The following is an 18,014-nucleotide window of genomic DNA, read 5'->3' as shown; positions in this document are numbered from 1 at the left end:
GCACACAGGGAAGGAGGCAGAAAGTAGAGCAGGCAGTCAGGCAAGGAAAGGGATCAGTGGCACTTGGGGAGGTGCAGCACTAATTTGTGGCATGTCTGCCAAAAAAGATAGCTCCACTGGGCTAGTTGATATATTTCAGTCCAAAGCCTGTAGAATGGCTTCTGTATTCTATCTGAAATGGAAAATGGGTTATGAACTACTTTGAGGGGGGTTCTGAGTTAAATGCAAATGAAAAAGAAATCTCACCTTTGTTAACCATGTATTAGGACCATTTTTCATATCTTTATGCAAATGGGTGCATCTATACATGCACTTCAATGTGCAGTTGACTACTTTACTATGCATTAAAGTGTCATGTAAAACACTGTGCCATTACTCTAATATGCAGTACAATAGCCTACTGTACATTCAGCATCACTAAAAAAAAGCATGCAAATGCAGTACTGTGCATTAATGCAGCCTAATGCACATTAATGTAGTACCTCAAGGAACTTTTACATGTGCTTTGGAGGGGGTGGGTCACTAATTAAAGCACCACTGCATCTCCTGTATCAGTATCCCCATGCTTGAAAATGGTGGTGAGGGCACTTGAACTCAAGCTTGTTTGAGCTTTAGTTCAAGTGCCCCCGTTGACATTTTTAAGCATGGGGATGCAGATATACAACATGCAGGAGGTAGCTGCAGCATGGCAATTGCCACACTCCAACAGACTCAATTAATTATGTCTGCTCCAGAGCATCAGAGCAGCCTCAGTGCTCATGCATAGGCACCATCACATTGGAGGTACTAAATTTAATGCCCATTAGAAAAGGAGCATTAATGCACATGTAGATGTGCCCAATCGGTAACATTAGGGAATAGCATTGTGTATGGAGTGGAGAGCTACTCAGCCTAAGAGAGCTTGGGTTTTTGGCCCAACTCAGATGTGCCCATAATAAAAAAGTTGTGTTTTCTGTAAATTGTCATGTTAGCAAAAGGAGTGGAGGAAAACACTAGTTTTGGTCAGCAGAATTTAATTTGTTTTAATAATTTAATATATACAGACTTTTAACACTTGGTTTACAAGATGATTTCTTGTACTGTACTGAGCTATAGTTATTTAAAAAGTTGACTGGTTATTTTAGTAGATATAAATATTATTTTTTTGAACTATTTATCCATCCCCAGTCTCTAGAACTGAAGTGGGGGGAGTTCTGTCTAATATGAGTGCAGGTAATCTGGGGGAAAAAATGAAAAAAGCAACCTGTTTAAAAGTCAAAGTCTCTGGTATGTGAAGTAACCTGGCTTGTCTAACACATTTAAAATGGTTAGGTTTTGGTTTTAATTTGCTTGGCAGAATTGGGAGGTATTTTTATGCTGCTGTTAGTTGAGTACATACGAGTAAAGGGACAAAGGTACTCTAATATAACTTCCATGTTTGTATGCCATATGACACAATAGGTTCATGTTATGAGATTGGGCACCTAAGCTGTAAACAATGATAGTAATAATAATACTCATTCTTCTCTTCGCTTCTTTTTTAGCACATCTGGGGCACATCCACACATGCAGGCACATGCGCTTGCAGAAGCTCAAATAGGAGCAGAACAAATTTGAGCCAAAGATTTTTGCCTCAGCACACATGCCCAGACATGCACTTTTGTGTGTGGCAAATTGTGCCACTTGGGGCAAAATAACCCTGGCCAGCTCCTCCTGGATCTGCAGCCAGGGGGAGCTAGAGCCTGGGTCCAGCACCTATGCTGGCCCCACCAGTATAAAAAGGTACCCTGGCAAGCAGTTCAGGGCTACTTACCTTCAGGAGCTTCTGAGACCCAGCCAGTTGATATCTGGGAAAACTACCTGTTGTGCCAGCTGGACTGCTGAAGCAGCCCAACCTGGAGTGGCCCCTGCCCCCTCTACCCACTGCAGCAGTCTGGCAGTGGGGGCTGCTGCCTAGCTGTGACCTGCTGCCACCTGGAACAGCATCCTCCTCCTTGGATCTGCGGACCCATGGCTGCATGCCTGCCAAACCCGGGTGCAGTGCCCCTGCTCTGCCATCTGGGCAGCTATTGCCCAGAAGATGGGTTACTTGATGTGGCCTGCTTTGAACTGTCCAAGTTTGTCCTCTTATCCCCAGATGGCAAAAAGGTCAGCCACCTCATTTGCCCTCCAACTGGGTCCCCAGTGCTGGCCATGGATAGGCTCCTCTGCCTAGGTCTTGCCACTTGTCTCACCAGCAGAGATCCTGATATTCCCTGTTTAAAAATTAAAAATTCTCTGATAAGGAACCCAAATTCTTTCATTAAAATGAACAAAGTGGTATTCTTTTGCTATTAAAATGAAATGCTACTATATAGAGAGAGATCAGTTGGGCAGTGTTTTGTTGATATTTACAAGTTCAAAGCAATTTGGAAGCCTACCAGTGCCTCTATCATTATAACAAAATACATTCTACATATCTATACACTTTGGCATTTACTTTTGGCTTTTTTATCATAGAAAAATCAGAGCTCAGCTCCAGCACAGCTCAGCCCCAGCCACCTGGCACCCAGCACTGTCTATGCCACATCGCACAGGTCCAGCCTGGCTAGGCACAGGGCTGTGTCCCTTCAGGAAGCTCTGGGCCACTCAAGCCATCACCTGGGGGCTGGTGCCACTCATGGGGACCATGTGTCATGCCGGGCCAGGTCTTGTGTGTACAGGCCCCATGCACCATAGCACCAGGCTGGTTCCATGCACTCAGGACCTGGCCCGGTATGACATGCAGTCCCCGCAAGTGGTGCCAGTCCCTGGATGACAGCCTGAGTGGTCCAGAGCTGCCCAAAAGTGCACAGCCCCACGCAATGTGCCACAGGCAGCTCCATGTACCAGGTGGCCGGGATTGAGCCACACTGCCCTGCACTGCGGGGGAGCTTTGCCTGGAGCACCCTGTGTGCCCTGATGGCCACCACTGCTGCTGCTGTGGGCCTTGCAGAGGGCAGGTGGGGGACCCACCCCTCCTGAACAGATCCCCCTCCCACAGTTTCCCTCTGCCCCAAGTCCCCTGCAGTCCCACAGCCCCAGCTCAAGTCCACCACACGCCCAGTCCCTACTTACCTGTGGATGGAGTGTGGGTCCCGGTCACTGCAGCCTGCCCCTCTTCTTGTCCCACACATGCTGCAGCACTGGGACAAGGGGCAGCCATAGAGACACTCTGGTTGTGTACCAGAGTGTCCCTTTTGGAGGACCTGAGCCCCGTTTGCCTCCGGGCATGGTCCAGGACTGTAGTTTTTCTCTGTAGGGTTTTTTGTTTGTTTTTTTGATGCTTGGATATCCAGGTATCAAATTTTGATCCTGCGCTGCAAATATGCAGTGGAGGGAATGCTTTTTTATTCCCAGCATGCCTCTTGCCACATCTCAAACTGCTTTGAGACATGGCAAGAGGCATGTTCAGGCTCATCTGGTTGTGCCCCTGATATAGAATAAAATACTTATCCACTGTGGGTATAAAACACTACTTTCAGTTATGCTGGTATAAATCAGGAGTCTCTTCACTGACTTTATTGAAGTAAGTCAAGTTTTCAGCAATATAGCTAAGACTGGAATTTCTCAAGAAATAATCTAGTGAATTAGAGACCACTTAAAAGTTATATAGTATAGTGCTGTCACTGTGGCCCTTTCTTCCTTCCTACTCTCCCCCTCAGGGTCATTTTAGTGATTCGTAGAATTACATTCAAAACAAATATTCAAAAAGAGCACTACATGGAACTGAAACAAGGCCAATGAAGTCAATGGAAGCTTTATGCATATACAAAGTTTAATGTTTTTAAATGTTCTGTTATCTAATGTAATATATGTACTTGCACGGGTTTAGAACAAGCGCATTCAAACTAGTAAACAAGACTTGTGGGAATTGTATGCACCACAATAATATAATTAAACTAAGGTTCACATGGTTGCACAATTCTGTCATTCGAAAGTTTCCTTTTTCCCCAGCTCAGAAATAATCTCAGAGGTCAGAAGAATGCATTTCTGGCTAAAGATCACCAAAAGCAGGATAATTTAAACCAGGAATGTTCAACTTCTGGTTTCAGGACAAATGTGGCATGCAGAGCCTTTTTATCTAGCCTGCAAGCTCCATATGTGTCCAGAAATTTGCCAGTGGGGGAGCAGTGGCCATTAATATGGTCACCCCCCCCACACACCCAGCCAAATTCCCAAACCAAAAGCCCCACATAACTGCTCAGAGCCAGGAGGTATCTCTTTCCACTGCAGGGATGGACCATGTCGTCTCCTCCTCCTCCTCCATTTTCTGGATCAGAGCTGGGTCACACCCCTTTCCCCAATAGGACTGAATCCAGCACCTTTCCCCTGTGGGGCTCCACTGAGCCAACGTGTTACCCTCTTCCCTCCACATAACTGGATGGTGCCTGCTGCACCTTGGTGCCAGATTGAGATCACCAGCTGGAAACCCCCCATGGATGAACCAGGCACCGCCCCTCTGGCCCACTGGGTTGAGCTCACTGATTTAAACCATTGTTCTTTCTAAAAACAAGGCTGGACAACTTCACTGAGAAAATGGTAGCTATTAAAAGATGGAGGGAAAATTTTGTGTTTTCACTTTCTTATTAATAAACCAAATGTGCTCATTAAACTTACTGATAAGAGGCAAAGGGAAGAACATGATTCATCAAACCTTAGGGCTGAAGTTGAGGCAGCAAATAAAGATCTAAAAATGGTAAATGCTTCAGGATCAGACAGTTTCATTGCTGATTTTTTTAAGGATGGAGAGGATATGACTGACATTCTTCATATTATCTTTTTACATTGTATGGCAACCTAGAAGTTGGTCTGAGCAATAGTAAAATATCAGTAATGGTGTCTATACTGAAGAAAGGACTCTTGCAAAAATACAGTATTTAAACAACTAGAAGCTTGATTATTCACATAAGGTACAGTAACACATCTTGTTTAGTTGATGAAAACCACAGTTAGAAATTATACATTAATGGAAGAGAAGACAGGTTTCAGAAAAGCCTGTAGCATGATCAAAGAGGTTTACAATTTGAGAATACTCTGAAAAATTTGTTGACCACCAAATGGAGCTGTATCAAAATTTCTAGATTAAAAAAAAGCTATTAACTCTGCCATAAAGATGTAAGAGAAATAACAACAACACATAATATCAACCTAGGGATCATTAATATCTCAAGTCACTCTGCAGGACTAGCATCAGTTCTATCTCGGTAAAGGAAAAGATTTTAAGGTAAGCATTGATTTAAAACAAGTTACCTCCTGCTTCTTTCTTTTTTTCAACATATTTGTTGTTCAAATTGTGTCAGATGTACTTGGAGATTTTGTAGGTTCAGTTTTGCTACAAAATAGAAAGATATGTAAATTGGAGATGTGTTTTTGAGATCAGTAAGGAAGATGTCCAAATTAGCAGTGAGACTAAATTAGTAATTCTCAACCTTGTTAGACTCAGAGCATCCCTCCTTAGTCTCAAGGCACCCCTCAGAAATGCCAGGTCTTAATTTCCTCCCCCCCACACACTGTTTGTATTTTTTTTAACTGCAAAAAAATAATAGAGCAATTACTTTGTTGAAAAGAACTCAGAAAGATCACAACAGGGCAGACTGGTTTTAACATGATGAATTTCAATTCAAAATCTCTGGGTTTATCTAGTGAATCATGTTTGCATGCGGTGGCACCCTGGTTGAAAATCACAGGACTAGACATTTTGGCAAAAAAATTATAGAATCGAGGATCAATATGGAAAAAAAAATAATTCCCATGGGTGAGCATATTAATATATGGCCCAAAGATGTATACATTAAAGGAAGGTATCTCAAAAAAGTGAACTCCTTTAAGCACTTAGAAGCCATTATCATAGAAGATTATGGATTAGACAAGGAAGTAAAGACAAGAATTGAAGTAGCAAATACAGCTCTGGGAAAACTCAGGATCTTTTAGGGTATTAATACTTTCATTGAGACATAGATCTATCTTCTTAGGTTAATGGTAATGGCAACAACCCTATATGCATATGGAAGCTGAATCATGAATGTAAATTTAGAAAGATAGATACAAGCTTTTGAAATGAGGTGAAAGAGATTACTCTTAGCATATAGAGCTCCTAAGGTAAATTAATCAGTGAAAGACAAGAAGTCAGCTGCTGTTGAAATATATGAATGTTTCCTTGGCATTGTAAAGAAGTGAAAACTGAGTTTTTTCAACACAGTTTTTCTATGCAAATAGAATGGAAGGAGCCAAAGGAGCCAACCTATGAATATGTGGATAGATAACAAGAGAAAACATAACAAGGCTTTGTTATTTGGTCAAAGCTCTTTCAAAGTAATAGAGGCCACAAGTAAGCTACTATAACAGTGCCATGCAGACATGGTACTTGTGGGAAGCTAATTATTTTTAGTACAGAATAGGTGGCTAAATTATAAGTATGCCCCATAATCCACTAATGACAATGGGAAGCTATGAAGGTTTAGTAATATAGAGCAGTTTTTTGTATGAAGCCAAGGGATTTGGAGGAAAGAAGAGGTTTATTTTTGTTAAACTTTTTGATTCATTTCAGGTTAAAAAAAACCTATGAATCAATTGCCCATGGGATTGATGCGAAAATTGCGGTTCGTTTCTTTTGGAGGCTCGCGAATAATAATTCTTCAGGCCACATTATTTAGCAACACAAAAAGTATATTTGCAAATAGGGTTGGAGTGAAGACAAAAGACCACTCCACCTCCGAAGAAACCTCTTAGCTGGTTCTATATACTCTTTCTCTTGGGCACGTGTGCAGAAACAGGAACTCTTACAACTTATTTCCGGTTCATACAAACATGTATGTAAATACGTCACTTTATACGTCACATGTCCATTATAATTAACTACTTAAGTATGCGGGGCGGATAGGCATATATGCATTAGCTAATTACGCATGCTTAGAAAGCTCTCCAGGTTACCAAAAGTTCAAATTCTTCTCTCCTCCAAGGACACAGCCAATTAAATCACAGCTTCTGTAATCTACATGAGAAAGAAGAGGGAGGTTGAAGGTATGTGTGATTTAGTATAGGAAAGAGATAGTAAATTAGCTAAGAGGGGAGGGATGTCCTTGGTGGTGTTTCTTTTTATCAGGTACGAGATACAAACTGTGCAGTTCTAACAACACTCTATTCATTATACATTTTTAATAATATTTTTAACAGGATCATGAGCATGACCACTTGTGGGACAAACACAACTGTGTTCAACAGCTTTATTGAAGTGGAGGCAACTTCAGGCAGGTTAGCACCAAACTGAGGAGTGGCCCAGAACGTGAGTGCATTCATACATTTATACTTTCCAGTCCACACATGAGCATTAAACCATGCCCAGTTTCCCCGAGTTATGCCCATGGCTCTGCCCCTGCATTAACATGGAAATTTGCTATGCAGTAGCCCATTACCATGAAACTTTCCACTCTGCATCTGCATGAGGTCATCACCCCTACTACCTTCCGTCACCTGCAGTTAATCATCTTAAAAGCCTACTTTATATTTTCTCTTTTAATATACCATTGGTTTCCTCCCCTGTCTGGTTTAAGTTCCTCTATTTCACAACTAAACAAATAGTCAAATGATTAGACCAATGATAAGCTATTCAAAGCCATGAAGTAAACAAACATGTAAAACAAATATTACACTTCTGCTAACTTTAGCATCTTAAGTCTTATGCCTGGTTAAATCTCCAAATTGGGCATAGGCAATGTATGCTGCTAGACCAAGACCTTTCAGTGTTCAGGGCAAGCACAAATCAGAAAGGGAAAAGAGCGGGAGAAAGAGCAGATTGCAAGCAGCAGGGGAAAAGGAGTGGGAAAAAGGGCAGGAAAATGCAAACAGAAGTAAACAGTGCATCAGCTGCAAGACCAATGCAAGGGCCTAGCATAAATCAACAAGAAACAAGGGTGGGAAAATGCAAGAGACACAGGGCAGGAAAATGCAAGGGCTTACCATTTTAACACCAAATACTTTTATTTGTTTGGTTTTTTTAAGTGCTTCAGGATTTCTAGTCCCTATGAAGAACAGGACACTGATTTTTGATTTTTTTTTTTAATTTTACCTCAAGGACTCGCAGCAAACTGCACTGTATTCATTTCATTTTAGAAGGATGAAGTGCAAAAGCAGCCAATCTAGGTTTTAAACGTGTTGCTCTGTGGACTCTAACAGTTTCAACTCTGACGCTTAGTCCACTAAGCCACCACTCTTAATTGTAAAGCACTGGATTTTGCTACTTTTTTGAGGAATGATCTTTTTCGCTGTTGTTGCATGAATTTGTATTAAAGCATCTAAAGACTGGAATAAGAGTGATTACAAATTGTCATTCAAATACTAAATATAAATATTAAATAGTTGCTCTGGCCAATCATATGTAACCATTTTATGTTTGCTCTTTTTTATATTAGTGGAGGTGTTCCCAGGAATGTTGGGGAATGACTATTCTTCTTAATTCTAATGCTAACAAGCATGAACAAAACTGTTGGTCACTGGCCAGCTGCTATTTGGCTTTTGTTCTCCTATTTTAAAATGCCTTATTCAGTCAGGGACCAGAAACAATATCATATGACCTATATGATCAGCTGTGCACCTAGAGTAGGGAATATCAAATAGCCAAAATAAACAACAGGAGCAATTCTTCTGGTGTCCACATTTTTTCTAAACGGTCAACCTATTGGTCTGTGTCCTTCTTTCTGCAGCAAGACAGAAAAGGTGCTTTCCTTTTTCTTTATGACAGCCCTTCAAGTATTTCTGCAAGATGAACATGCCTAGCTCTTTCAGCCTCTCCTCATATCATTTGCTTTCCATGTCCTTTATCACTCTTCGAGTATTTGAAGACTGTTATCAACCCCCAACCTTCACCTCCAGTCTTTTCCCCAGACTAAATGAACCTATTTCTTTCAGCCTTTTCTCATAAGTCACCTTTCCCAGGCCTCTAATCATTTTCGTTGCTCTGTGCTGAGCTCTTTCTAATCTATCCACCTCCTTAAAGTAAAGGGCCCAAAACTTGAGGCCTCACCAGTGCTGAACAGAGAGAGAGGATCACTCCCCTTGATTTGCAAGTGATGCAACCCAGAATGCTGTTGCCTTTTTTTGCAACAAGAACACACTGTTGGCTCATCTTCAACTTGTGGTCTACTGTAACCTCCAAGTCCTTCTCCACAGTACTGTAGCTTAGGCTGTACATGTGCATGCCAGTATTCTATTTTAAGTACAGGTCTTTGCACTTGTCCTCATTGAATCTTACAGGTTGTAAACCATTTTTTCAGTCTATCCAGGTCATTCTTGGCATGACCACACATGCAGGCATGTGGGCTTGCAGCAGCTCAAACACCAGCAGCACAAATTTGTACCAGAAATATACGCCTCAGCACATATGCCTGAACATGCACTTTGGTGTGGGGCAAGTTGTGCTGCTTGTGGCAAAGTGACCCTGCTCAGCTCCTCCTGGATCTGCAGCCAGGGGAAGCTGAAGCCTGGGGCCAACACTTGTGCTGGCCCCAGCAGGATAAAAAGCTGCCTTGGTGAGCAGCTCAGAGCTACTTGCCCTCAGGAGCTCCTAGGAGGAAGCTGGCCATGCTCCTTCCTGCCTCAGGCTGCTGCTCCTGCTGCTGCTGTTTTCACCCCATGGCAGGTCCTCTGGCTCACTCTGCTGCCCCCCCTCAGAGGGAGGGCACCACATCCCCACTGCACGGCATCCCAACACTGCACATCAGCACTGCACGTCAGCTTCTGCACTCCTGTTCGGGCCTGCTGACCAACCCACCACCAAGCCATGACTGGTGAACAGCACCGGGAGGGGACCTGCACTGCCTACAGGCCCCTCTCCCACCATCACTACTGGCACCTAAGGGTACCTTCCCAGCCTCAGCTGCCTTGGTGGGCCACCCTCTGCTTTCACCTTCACTTTCATCTTTACCTGAAACATGTCTTCCCTGGTCCCTGTCACTTACCTGAGTACTACCTGTGCATGTCACTCGGCTTGATGGTGAAGTGTTCTCATATTCCTCTGCCTCTCCATTCCCCAGCGAACCTAGTTTAAAGCTTACCGTATGAGATCAGCCAGCCTGGAAGAAAAAAACGTGCTTACCTTTTGGCGACAGATGAAGCCCATCCCACCCGAGCGTGTCCACTGCGCAGAAATGTGAGTCATGGTCGAAGAACCCAAGGCCCACCTGGTAACACCCTTTCCTCCCAGGGGAAGTTCCCCCTTAGCCTGCCTGCCCCCCAAAGCTGCCTATTTCCATGTGCTGTTTGCATGCAGCTCAGGAGCACAGCTCCCTGTTCCTGGACCAGGAGAAGGTATTCAACAGGGTGGATCACAGGTACCTCACAGGCATGCTGTGGGCCTTTGCCTTCAGGCCCCACTTTGTGCAGGCTCTTCAGGTGCTGTATGCCTCTGCAGAGCATTTGGTCGAGCTCAGCTGGGCAAGCTCAACAGAGTCCATCCCATCCAGATGAAGGATACATCAAGGCTGCCCACTGTCAGGCCAGCGACCTCCTTTACTTGGGTCAATTGGGTCAAGAGCTTTTGCCTAGCAGGGGGTGATGGATGGCAAGTGGGCTCACTCCCTTTCTGTGCTCCAAGGCATCTGCTGGTGTGTGAGATCACTGCTGTACCTGGGGGACTACCTGTCCCCCATTAACCTCTCTCTGCCAGAGAACTGGCACCTGCTGGAGGCTAGGGTGGTGGAGCAGCTCTGGGCATGGATGGGACTGCTGCAGTGTCTCTTGCTGCGTGGGAGAGCACTGGTATTGAACCAGCTGGCCTTGTCTGGCAGTAGTTCCACACCCTGCCAGTGCCCCCCCCAAGGTCCTAGGTGGGCTCCAGGCCTGGGCTCTGGAGTTTTTCTGATTGGGACAGCACTGGGTTGCTGTGGAGGTCCTGAGTCTCACCTTGCAGGAGGGCAGCCAGGACCTGCCTCCAGGCCTTGTAGTGACTGCTATATGGCTTCGGTAGCCATGCATCATGGGGCCACCTGGTGTGTGTCTTCCTCCACCAATTCTGGGGGCTCCAGTATGACTAGCAGTTCCCCAGCCTGCTAGGATTCTACATGCAGGACCTGCAAGGGCTCTCCAGAGTTCTACCAGCACCTCCTCCAGGCCTAGAGGCTGGTCTCTGTTTCTAGGTCACTTGTGATACTCACCCAGGGTGCCAACCTGCTTGTTGAGCCCCTTCTCTCAAACCTCCAGCTGGAGGTGATGACAGCAGAGGCTCTCCAATTGTGACAGAGGCTAGCCCTGAATGGTGTCATCCATCTCAGAGACCTGCTGGACTACAGTAGGTGGGTGTGGGTGGACCCCACTGCATTTCCCAGTGCATGAGTTTACCCACAATGTGTGCAACATTTTTTGACCAGGTCCTGCATAGCGGTGGTTCCTGTCGTTCCCCCTCCCCCACCACCCAATGTCCTCCAGCCCACCAGATTTTTTCATGGGGCCGGCACCCCACCCAGCCTTGTGGCACTCCCTACTTTACCATCTGAGCATGACGGAGGACACCAGGCTGGTCCACTTCTCCACCATCCATTGCTGGCACTCTACATGCTCATGCTCCACATGGTCCAGCATACCACCCTCACATCCTGCCTGGACACCAACTGACAGGGCCTGCTTGGCAAGGGCATAGCTGTGGCACCCCAGTGGCTGAGCCTACACTCCACCCTCCTCCCACGGGCCATGGGAACTTCAACTGGTGGCTCCTACCTGGAGCCATCACCATGGACAGGGCATCCCCTGGGGGGCACATTTTGGGGCAACCACCCTGTGCTCCATGCTTTGGGGGACCCTGCAGAGCCGGGCAGAGAGGCTGTGACTGTAGTTTAGCCCACATGCTTGCTGGTGGGTTGGATGGGTGCTTGCCTGTTCTGGCCAGAAGCTCCAGCCACCACCTGTCCCATTGTGTCCGGTGTGCCGGGACTATCATTCCCCAGTGGTTTGCTGGTTTGCCCTAGGCCCTGCACCCTGATAGGATTATTTCTGGCCACAGGCATGTATATTGTGAGCTTTACTGACACCCCAGTCTCCTGCCCCTTTTGCAGGCAGAGGGAGACCCTGGCGCACATGACACTCGAGTGCACCAGGCTGCAGCCCCTCCACCTCTATCTCCAGAACATCCTCCTGAAGTTTCAGATGAACTTTACCCTTTACATTTTTATTTTTGGACACCCCATCTGCAGTCCCATCAAGTCCCAGATCCTCCTGGTCAACCTCTTCCTGGCCCTGGCCCTGGCCCTGGCCCTGGCCCTGGCCCTGGCCCTGGCCAAGTGGGCACTGTACATGATCAGGAAGGAGGCTCTGGCTGGGAAGATGCCTGGAGACTGCAGGGCTGCTTTTCTCTCACTGGTCCGCACACGCCTCCAAGTGATGCACTGTTGGTGGTGTCCACCACCTCCCTGGATGCCTTTGAGGACCAGTGGGCACATCCCATGGGGCTTTGCTCGGTGTCCCTCTCAGGAGCACTCATTTTCATGTGTTGACCCCTTGGCCCACACAACACTCCTATCCTGTTTTTTGCCTCTTCTGTCCCCAGAATTTTGTTTCATTCATCCATTAGCTCCCATACAGTAGCAGCTACTACTTAGCCAGGTGGGTCCATGGTAATTGAATGATACAAATAGACAGGAGCTTCTGAGGCCTGACCAGATGGCATATGGAGACACTAGTCCCCTGTGCCAGCTGAACTGCTGCAGCAGCCCCGACCCCAGCTACAAAAACACCTCTCAGCCTTCTCCTGTGAAGGTTGAAGACATCTAGGTTCCTTCACTCTCTCCTCATACGGCCTTGCCTGCAGGCCTATGACCATACGGGCCTCTCAAGATTCTCTGCATCCTTCTTGAAATGAGGAGCCCAAAACTGGATGCAGTAGTCTAACAGTGGCCTGACCAATGCCACATAGAGGGGAAGTATCCCCTCTCTGGACCTATTCATCATGCATCTGCTAATGCATTATAAAGTGCAGTTTGTGGCGGGCCAGTAGGGGGCACTCCTGCGTTGAGCCGCCCACCTCCCTGCGCCCAACCACCTTCCAGACTCCAAATGCCTCCCTAGGGGCGCCTTATGCTTGGCCGACCCCTCTCCCGGAGCACACTTGCTAGTCTGGGGGTAACGTCATGCCACCACCCCAAGAAGGGACTGTCTCCGCCCTGTGTCCTCGGGGAAACACAGGCCTAATAGTCCGACAGGTACTTGACCCGGTACAGGCACTTGGGGCACTTCCCCAAGTCAGGGGGCAAAAAGCAAAGTCTCCCTTAGTCCACAGACCTAAGGGGTCTCTTAGGCATAATTTAGACCCACCCCTCAATATGTCTCCCACACCAGACATATTGGTGAACTCTATTGATTACGAGGGGTAGGGGAAACTAGGGTACAGGACTGAGCAATATCTTAGAAATCCTAAAGAGCAAACCTCAGGGGCTGAGGTAGCCTTTTGATCACGCATCTCTGTTACTGCCAGCTAAATATCTAATCTGATTGAGTAGCTTACTCACAAGCATCTTCCAGAGTTCTCCAGTTTCCCCTCTGAAGTCTTGGGGTGAGAGAGAGAGCTAGGTCCAGATGGTAAGGCTTCTCTGTCTCCCCTGCTTTGCTGCTGCTTCACCTCATGGCCAAAGAGAGAGCTTCCTTCCCCCCCCTCCCCCAACCTATATAGCTCCTGTGACCTCATTCACCTGGGCCAGTGGAGGTCAGCCCCAGTTGGCTGTCAGCCAACCAATTTGAAATGCATCACCAGTTACTGGGCAGACTCCAGCTCCCCAGGTAGATGCCCCTCACCCAGGTGGCTGATGCCAATCACGTAGGCAGAGGGAGCAGGTTCCCACCCCCCCTCCCCCGGAATGCAGCCAGCTCAAGTTAACTAAATAGACAGGCCGACGGTGCGGTCCCCTGTGTGCTGGGCCCACCCTAATCAAATGGTTGCAGCTCAGAGATTTTAGTCACAGTGTCACAGGGCAGAGATTTTGGGGAGAAACAAGGTGGCTTTCTGCCACACAGTTAACCTTGTTGACACTTTATCACACTGACAGCTCACGTTCATCTTGGAGTCAACTATGACTCCAAGATCCTTTCTGCTTCTGTTGTCCAGTGGGTCCAGGCCAACTCTCAGGATCTCACTATTGTGTTGTTAGACGGGAGGGTGTGACACAATTGCACATATACAAACACACTGATTAATTAGGTACATACACACACACACACACACACTACCAACTCAGCACATACACATCCAAACCAGCCTAGGCATGTGCATACCTATTACCAATTCAAGCAAATACACACACCAAAAATTAGGCAACAATCAATTGCCAATACCCACACACTCAGTACACATACATGGATCACTAATTCGTATATCACACACACAATGACATATGAGTGAGTGTGTGTGTGTATTCACCAGTTCACACACATACCACCCACCTACACATAGGTTAGTTCCTAACTTGGATGGTACAGTGTGTGTATGTATGCACCTGGGGGGAAGGTTAAGGTGAGAGAGTGAAAGTGTAGGGAGTGAAAGTGGCTGGAACTGGGATTAGAACTGGTAGACTAGAGAGAAGCTGGGCTGAGGAAGTGAGGCTTGGGGTTACTTAAGGTCAAGTGGCCCCAGGGTTACTTGAGGTGACTGGTGCTGGTGTGGAAGCAAGGAAACCCAGTGGCAAGGAGGAGACAGCCAGGAAAGAGAGAGGCAGAAGGCTGGGGACTGGGGCTGGAAACTAAGGCTGAAAGCTGGATGATCGGGGGAAAATAAGTGGTGGCAAGGAGGAAACAGTCAGGAAACAGACAAAAGCCCAACTCAGGGTTTCAAAATAACAGGTTTATTAAACAAACAACACACCACACAGTCCCATGAAGTTATTGGTTCCTACACACACACATAAGCACTCACAATGGCAGCAGGAGAAAGAGACTCAATGGAAAGGTTGGAGTCCAGGTAGGGAAGAGAAACAAAGTCCAAGTCCTTTGCTTGGGAAAGGAAGGTGGGTGATAGCCACCTATCCTGGGCTGTGAGTTGATCCTTGATGGTCAGTTGGGGTCTTCTCCAGCAAGTTGTTGTCCAGAGGGGAGTCATTGGCAGGGCCTCTGGTTGGACAGGTGGTGTGGCATGGTGCTGGTCCAGATGGAGAGGGCATCCCACTGGATCCGTCTTCACTTCACCCTTTTATATGCCTCTATGACCCTAGTGGCAGGGGTGTTCCCTGGTGTACTGAGTATGTGCACTCCTAGGTAAGGACATGCAGTTTCAGATGTCTGTAGTGGTGGACTGACTGATTTGTGCAACAGTCTTTGTCTTCCAAATCTTGAGCCAGGGAGGGTCAATGCAAGGTGATGGTTGGGTCGTCGAGTTGACGGTTCAGTCATTCAGAGGGAGCTATTTTTTGATGTACTGCCATTGTCTCTCAAACACCCTCATTCATCCCCATTCATTCAGGAACCAATTTACATAGGAGGTGTAGGTATGAGTCACACAGTTACAACAGAGTTACAATAGGGTATGCTCGGGGCAGGGGACACAAGATGGAGACTTGACAAACAAAATGGAAACTTGACATGACGTATGCTAACTTAAATATGTAGGCCTAAATCATATAGTATCAGTAAAACAGTAATATTGAACAGTACAAATCAATATAAACATAATAAAAATACAATATAACACAGTGGGTATTCATAACAGGGCACTTATTTGAAAAGAAGGGGAAAAATAATAAGACAAAAACAATTTGCTACCAGAATAAAATGCTGAAGCTTAACCTATGTCTTTGCTCACTTATACTTATCAATAGGGAATAGAGAGGGAGAGAAAAAGTCAGAAATGGTTAGGGGAAGGGGAGGGAATGTATTTTTAAATAAAAAAATGAACAACGGAGGGGTTTGCTACACCACTGTGCTGCTAAGAAGCTCATCCCCTAGCCTGTAAGTGTGTTGGTAGTTCTATTTGCCCAGGTGCAGCACTTTGCACTTCTCTTTGTTGAACTGCATCTTATTTTGTTCTGCTCATTTTTTCAAACTGTCCAGATCCACCTTGATACATTTCCTACCCTCTGCTATGTTAACTTTGCCCCATAATTTGGTATCATATGTGAACATGGACAGGGTGCTCTTTACGCCCTTGTCCAAGTCACTGATCAAGATATTGAATAGCACCGATCCAAGGACCGAGCCTCACGGGTCTCCACTGACCACAACTTCCAAGGTCAATATTGAACTATCCACCAGCACTCTCTGGGTGTGATGCCCTAAGCCAATTTGGCTGGGGGCCATCAGCCATGGCTGATGCATGGTTCCAGTCCTGGGACAACAGATGTAACTATCAAGCACAGGGATTCACCTACAGGGATGGCAACGGTAAGGATGGCATCCATTGTCACCCTAGCAAATTGTCAGGGGCTGCCTTTTCTGTGAAACTGATGCCCACTAGAAGTGGTCTATACCTGGTCTTCCATCAGCTTGGTGTGACCATTTCAAAAGGCACCATATATAAAGCTAAAAAAATGAAGCATATTGGAAAATTGATTAAACAGTTTTCTATGTTGAGTGTCTAAAAGGAAAAATATTGCTAGGATTATTTATTATTGCAGAATTCATCCAAAAATATCCAGTATGCTTTTAGTAATTTAATCTAGACTTGTAACTAATCTCTTGTTTGTTGCTATAATATTAATAGAACAATAGAGTTGAAATGAGGGTGAGTGTAAGTCAGAAGTTTGCCATGTGCTGTCAATTGTTGTCCTTGAAGCAGTTTTAAAAAATGAAGTGTTTCAACGCCGAACAGTGTTCATTTATTGGTGCCTTTAGCATGCCTGCTAGGGCTGTGTGAAATGACTATGTTTCATTTTGGTTTCATATTTGGCATTTCATAGGGACAGCGATTCATTTTGGTGTTTTGGATCACTATACCCTTTCTATTTGGCCAAATCTGTTTTGAAGTTTCAATGCTGTTTTGGTGTTCGAGCCATAGGCCATAATGGGGAATCACTAAAATGCCTATAACTTGGTTACTTCCTGCCATATTCAGATGAAAAATGCAGAGACAGTAGCACCTTCTGGGGGTATGAAGCATGCCAAGTTTCAAGGAGATAGGTGCAGGGATTCTTGTGAACCTACACCTCAAACTATTCAAAGCTAAACTAGTATTGCTTGCCAGCAATGGCAGCCTGTTGTCATCCTGCATGCAGATCTGGGGGCCTTTGTCCCTTGGGAAGAGTCTAGCACAGCCCTACAGCCCTCCCAGATCTGCACATGGAATAACAGCAGGCTGCTTCTGCAGGCTGGGCCAGTACCAGTACTGAGTTCTCAGTGCAGGCTGTGCCAGGCAGAGTCAGGTGCTGGCACTGGCCCCAGCCAGCAGTGGCAGCCTGCTGTCGTCCATGTGCTTCACAGCTGGTGAGTGCACAGCTTTAAAAAAAAAGGCCCCAGATTCACCAGCTGCAACAGTGGTGATTGAGGCCTTTGGGAGCTCATGGCAGAGCACCCTCTACCTGTGGTGCATGGAGCAGTGGGGGGCAGCAGGGATCGACCCCCCATCCCCCAGAACCCAAATGGTCAAGTGCAGGGGACAAACCCTAACTAAAACTTTCCAGGCTGAAAGAGTAGGTAGAATGCCACCTATTATCTTCAAATTGTTCATGGTCCCAATGTCACTAGGTAGAAAAGCTGGAAGTCTTTTAATTTTCTGGTTCTTTGAGGAAGGAGGCAGTATTGATGATCAGGAAACAGGAATGAAATGAAACAGAAACCTTATCCCAAACCCTGATTTGGAAAAATGCTTTGACATGTTCCAGCTCTTGACTTCCTCTCCTTGTCTTTATATGTGTGCTTAAAAAAACAGATGGATAACATTCTGTCTGATGGATGCACTCAGTGTCATTCAACCATAGAAAATGAGAGAGAATTTGATGGCGCTGTAAAGTACTCAAGACACCTGCTTTCTTAATATGCAAATAAGGCAAAATTTTAGAATCAAGCAGTAGATATGTACCAAGGAATAACTGGAACTGAAACATGACTTAGTG

At 45.9% G+C, this 18,014-nt stretch overlaps 1 pseudogene; it reads right to left on the bottom strand.

Annotated features, from left to right (window-relative positions):
• Positions 1–10,153, bottom strand: part of LOC149868552 (uncharacterized) — a 117,434-nt pseudogene extending 107,281 nt beyond the window's left edge.
• Positions 10,154–18,014: the final 7,861 nt, after the last annotated feature.

This window comes from Crocodylus siamensis, chromosome 3 (assembly GCF_052110815.1).
Source record: "Crocodylus siamensis isolate JL-2025a chromosome 3, ASM5211081v1, whole genome shotgun sequence".
NCBI classification, from domain to species: domain Eukaryota; kingdom Metazoa; phylum Chordata; order Crocodylia; family Crocodylidae; genus Crocodylus; species Crocodylus siamensis.
The sequence above is the reverse complement of the archived record's forward strand: the minus strand, read 5'-3'. Positions and strand labels throughout refer to the sequence as shown.